Raw genomic sequence first — 6,456 nt, forward strand, 5'->3', positions numbered from 1 at the left:
TCAGACCTTCAAACAAAAAGATGGTGAATCCCTCTATGAAGCTTGGGAAAGATACAAGCAGATGACCAAAAGATGTCCTTCAGACATGTTTTCAGAATGGACCATGATAGATATATTCTATTATGGTCTATCTGAGTTCTCTAAGATGTCACTGGACCATTTTGCAGGTGGATCCATTCACCTAAAGAAAACACCTGCAGAGGCTCAAGAACTTATTAACATGGTTGCAAATAACCAGTTCATGTACACTTCTAAGAGGAATTCCGTGAATAATGGGACGCTTCAAAGGAAGGGAGTTCTTGAAATTGATGCTCTGAATGCCATATTGGCTCAGAACAAAATGTTGACTCAGAAAGTCAACATGATTTCTCAAAGTCTGAATGGATGGCAAAATGCATCCAATAGTACTAAAGAGGCATCTTCTGAAGTAGAAGCTTATGATCCTGAGAACCTTGCAATGGCAGAGGTAAATTACATGGGTGAACCTTATGGAAACACCTATAATTCATCATGGAGAAATCATCCAAATTTCTCATGGAAGGATTAACAAAAGCCTCAACAATGCTTTAATAATGGTGGAAGAAATAGGCTCAGCAATATCAAGCCTTATCCATCATCTTCTCAGTAACAGACAGAAAATTATGAGCAGAGTACCTCTAACTTAGCAAATTTAGTTTCTGATCTGTCTAAGGCCACTTTAAGTTTCATGAGTGAGACAAGGTCCTCCATCAGAAATTTGGAGGCACAAGTGGGCCAGCTGAGTAAGAAAGTAACTGATACCCCTCCTAGTATTCTCCCAAGCAATACTGAAGAGAATCCAAAAAGAGAGTGCAAGGCCATTGACATAATCAACATGGCCGAACCTAGAGAGGAAGGAGAGGACGTGAATCCCAATGAGGAAAACCTCATGGGATGTCTCTCAGGCAAGAAGGAGTCCCCTATTGAGGACCTAAAGGAATCTGAGGCTCATATAGAGACCATAGAGATTCCATTAAACCTCCTTCTACCATTCATGAGCTCTGAAGACTATTCTTCCTCTGAAGAGGATGAAAATGTAACTGGAGAGCAAGTTGCTTAATATCTAGGAGCCATCATGAAGCTGAATGCCAAATTATTTGGTAATGAGACTTGGGAAGGTGAACCTCCCATGCTCATCAGTGAACTAGATACATGGGTTCAGCAAACCTTACCTCAAAAGAGACAAGATCCTGACAAATTCTTAATACCATGTACCATAGGCACCATGACCTTTGAAAAGGCTCTGTGTGACCTGGGGTCAAGCATAAATCTTATGCCACTCTCTGTAATGGAGAAGCTGGGGATCATTGAGGTACAGCCTGCCATATTTTCATTACAAATGGCAGATAAGTCAGTAAGACAGGCATATGGATTGGTAGAGGACGTGTTAGTAAAGGTTGAAGGCCTTTACATCCTTGCTGATTTCATAATCTTAGACACTAGGAAGGAGGAGGATGAATGCATCATCCTTGGAAGACCTTTCCTAGCCACAGCAAGAGCTGTGATAGATGTTAACAGAGGAGAATTAGTCCTTCAATTGAATGGGGACTACCTTGTGTTTAAAACCCAAGGGTGTTCTTCTGTAACAATGGAGAGGAAGCATGAAAAGTTTCTCTCAGTATAGAGTCAAACAAAGCCCCCACAATCAAACTCTATGTTTGGTGTTGAGAGGCCACAGCCAAACTCTAAGTTTGGTGTTGGGAGCTTACAACATTGACCTGATCACCTGTGAGGCTCCATGAGAGCCCACTGTCAAGCTATTGACATTAAAGAAGCGCTTATTGGGAGGCAACCCAATTTTTATTTATCTAATTTTATTTTTCTTTTATTGTTCTTTAATGTTTTGTTAGGTTCATGATCATGTGGAGTCACGAAAAAAAAATACTAAAATTAAAAACAGAATAAAAAACAGCGGAAGAAAAATTACACCCTGGAGGAAGGACTTACTGGTGTTTAAAAGCCAGTAAGGAGCATCTGGCTGGCGTTCAACGCCAGAACAGAGCATGGATCTGGCGTTGAACGCCAGAACAAGCAACATCTTGGCGTTTGAACACCAGGAATATACCCTGAGGAGAGCTGGCGCTGAATGCCAGAAACAAGCATGGAACTGGCGTTCAACGCCAGAAACATGCTGCAATTGGGCATTAAACGCCCAACATAAGCATCACTTTGGCGTTTAAATGCCAGAATTGTATGCAAAGGCATTTTACATGCCTAATTGGTGCAGGGATGTAAATCCTTGACACCTCAAGATCTGTGGACCCCACAGGATCATCCCAGGATCTGTGGACCCCACAGGATCCCCACCTACCTAAACTCACATTCTCTCCTCTTCTTTACATTCATCCTCTCTTCCCCATAAACACTCTTCCCCAAAAATCCTTCATCAATCACCTCAATCTCTCTTTCCAATTACCCCCCTTCACCACTCACATCCATCCATTCTTTCCCATAAACCCCACCTACCTTCAAAATTCAAAATTTCTTTCCCACCCAAGCCCACCCTAAATAGCCGAACCTACTCCCTCTCTCCTCACTATATAAACCCCTCCATCCTTCTTCATTTTCACACAACACAACCCCATCTTCTACACCTTAGCCGAATACACCTCCCCCCACTCTCCTCCATATTTTCTCTTCCTCTTCTTCTTTTCTTTCTTTTTTTGCTCAAGGGTGAGCAATATTCTAAGTTTGGTGTGTTAAAAGCATAGATTTTTGTTTTTCCATAACCACCTATAGCACCTAAGACCGGAGAAACCTCTAGAAAAGGGAAAGGGAAGACAAAAGCTTCCACCTCCGAGTCATGGGAGATGGAGAGATTCATCTCCAAAGCCCATCAAGACCACTTCTATGATGTTGTGGCCAAGAAGAAGGTGATCCCTAAGGTCCCTTTCAAGCTCAAGAAAAATGAGTATCTGGAGATCCGACATGAGATCCAAAGAAGAGGTTGGGAAGTTCTGACCAACCCCATTCAACAAGTCAGAATCTTAATGGTTCAAGAGTTCTATGCCAATGCATGGATCACTAGGAATCATGATCAAAGTATGAATCCAAATCCAAAGAACTATCTTACAATGGTTCGGGGGAAATACTTAGATTTTAGTCCAGAAAATGTGAGGTTGGCGTTCAACTTGCCCATGATGCAAGGAGATGCACGCCCCTACACAAGAAGGGTCAACTTTAATCAAAGGTTGGACCAAGTCCTTATGGACATATGTGTGGAAGGAGCTCAATGAAAAAGAGACTCCAAAGGCAAACCGGTTCAACTAAGAAGACTGGACCTCAAGCCTGTGGCTAGAGGATGGTTGGAGTTCATCCAACGCTCCATCATCCCCACTAGCAACCGATCTGAAGTTACTGTGGATCGGGCCATCATGATTCATAGCATCATGATTGGAGAGGAAGTAGAAGTTCATGAAGTCATCTTCCTTGAATTCTACAAAATAGCCAAAAAGCCCTCTACCTTGGCAAGGCTAGCTTTTCCTCATCTTATTTTCCATCTATGTTACTCAGCTGGAGTTATCATAGAAGGAGACATTCCCATTGAGGAGGACAAGCCCATCACTAAGAAAAGGATGGAGCAAACAAAAGAGCCCACTCATGGAACCCAAGAGACGCATGAGGAAGCTCATCACCAAGAAATCTCAGAGATGCCTCAAGGGATGCACTTTTCTCCCAACAACTACTGGGAACAACTCAACACTTCTCTAGAAGATTTGAGTTACAATATGGATCAATTAAAGGTGGAACATCAAGAACACTCCATCATTCTCCATGAAATTAGGAAAGATCAAAGAGCAATGAGGGATGAGCAACAAAGGCAAGGAAGAGACATAGAAGAACTCAAGGACATCATTGGTTCTTCAAGAAGAAAGCGCCACCATCACTAAGGTGGACTCATTCCTTGTTCTTATTTTTTCTGTTTTTTTCAGTTTTTATGCTATATGTGTGTTTATGTTTTATGTCTCTACCTCATGATCATTAGTATTGAGTAACTATGTCTTAAGGCTATAAATAATTCCATGAATCCTTCACCTCTCTTAAATGAAAAATGTTTCTAATTCAAAAGAACAAGAAGTACATGAATTTTGAAATTATCCTTGAATTTAGTTTAATTATATTTATGTGGTGACAATACTTTTTGTTTTCTGAATGAATGCTTGAACAGTGCATAATTTTGATCTTGTTGTTTATGAATGTTAAAATTGTTGGCTCTTGAAAGAATGATGAACAAAGAGAAATGTTATTGATAATCTAAAAAATCATGAAATTGATTCTTGAAGCAAGAAAAAGTAGTGAAAAAGCAAAAGCTAAGTCGTGATCCAAAGAAAAAAGAGTGTGCTTAAGAGCTCTGGACACCTCTAACTGGGGACTTTAGCAAAGCTGAGTCACATTCTGAAAAGGTTCACCCAGTCATGTGTCTGTGGCATTTATGTATCCGGTGGTAATACTGGAAAACAAAGTGCTTAGGGCCACAGCCAAGACTCATAAAAGTAGCTGTGTTTAAGAATCAACAAACTTAACTAGGAGAATCAATAACACTATCTGAAATCCTAAGTTCCTAGAGATGCCAATCATTCTAAACTTCAAAGGATAAAAGGAGATGCCAAAACTGTTCAGAAGCAAAAAGTTACAAGCCCCGCTCATCTAATTAGAACTAATATTCATTGATATTTTGGGATTTATAGTATATTCTCTTCTTTTTATCCTAATTGATTTTCAGTTGCTTGGGGACAAGCAACAATTTAAGTTTGGTGTTGTGATGAGCGGATAATTTATACGCTTTTTGGCATTGTTTTTAAGTAGTTTTTAGTAGGATCCAGCTACTTTTAGGGATGTTTTCATTAGTTTTTATGCTAAATTCACATTTCTGGACCTTACTATGAGTTTGTGTATTTTTCTGTGATTTCAGGTATTTTCTGGCTGAAATTGAGGAACCTGAGCAAAACTCTGATAAAAGGCTGACAAAGGACTGCTGATGCTGTTGGATTCTGACCTCCCTGCACTCGAAATGGATTTTATGGAGCGACAGAACTCCAAATGGCGCGCTCTCAACGGCGTTGAAAATTAGACATCCAGAGCTTTCCAGAAATATATAATAATTTATACTTTATTCGTGATTAGATGACTTAAACTGGCGCTCAACGCCAGTTTCATGCTGCATTCTGGAGTCAAACGTCAGAAACACGTCATGAATCAAAATTGAACGCCAAAAAGACGTCACAACTTGGCGTTCAACTCCAAAAGAAGCCTCTGCACGTGTAAAGCTCAAGCTCAGCCCAAGCACACACCAAGTGGGCCTCGGAAGTAGATTTCTGCATAAATTACTTACTTCTGTAAACCCTAGTAGCTAGTTTAGTATAAATAAAACATTTTACTATTGTATTCAGTGTCTTTGACCACGTTACATCTTTGGTCTCAGTTTTATTCTATTATTCATCTTAGGAGGCTATTGATCACGTTCAGGGGGGCTGGCCATTCGGCCATGCCTGAACCTTCATCACTTATGTATTTCCAACGGTGGAGTTTCTACATACCATAGATTAAGGGTGTAAAGCTCTGCTGTACCTGGAGTTTTAATGCAATTACTACTATCTTTTATTCAAATTCAATCTTATTTCTGTTCTAAGATACTACTCGTACTTCAATCTGATGGATGTGATGATCCGTGACACTCATCATCATCCGTCTCTATGAACGCGTGCCTGACAACCACTTCCGTTCTACAAGCGAAAGCTAGAGTGTGTATCTCTTGTATTCCTGATGCACAACACATGGTTGCCCTCGCCTGACAACCGAGCCTTTCATTCCGTGAGATCAGAGTCTTCGTGGTATAAGCTAGAATTGATGGCGGCATTCATGAGAATCTGGAAAGTCTAAACCTTGTCTGTGGTATTCCGAGTAGGATTCCGGGATTGAATGACTGTGACGAGCTTCAAACTCGCGATTGTTGGGCATGATGACAAACGCAAAAGAATCAAGGGATTCTATTCCGACATGATCTAGAACCGACAGATGATTAGCCGTGCCGTGACAGAGCATTTGGACCTTTTTCACTGAGAGGATGGGATGTAGCCATTGACAACGGTGATGCCCTACATACAGCTTGCCATGGAAAGGAGTAATAAGGATTGGATGAAGGCAGTAGGAAAGCAGATATTAGAAGGAGCACAGTATCTTCATACGCCTATCTGAAATTCCCATCGATAATCTACATAAGTATTTCTATCTTTATTTTCTGTTTATTTATTATTATTATTGTAAAACTCCATAACCATTTATTATCCGCCTGACTGAGATTTACAAGATGACCATAGCTTGCTTCATACCAATAATCTCCGTGGGATCGACCCTTACTCACGTAAGGTTTATTACTTGGACAACCTAGTGCACTTGCTGGTTAGTTGCGAGAAGTTGTGAAATTATGTTTAGACCATG

The sequence above is a fragment of the Arachis duranensis genome, chromosome 7 (assembly GCF_000817695.3).
Source record: "Arachis duranensis cultivar V14167 chromosome 7, aradu.V14167.gnm2.J7QH, whole genome shotgun sequence".
Taxonomy (NCBI): Eukaryota; Viridiplantae; Streptophyta; class Magnoliopsida; order Fabales; family Fabaceae; genus Arachis; species Arachis duranensis.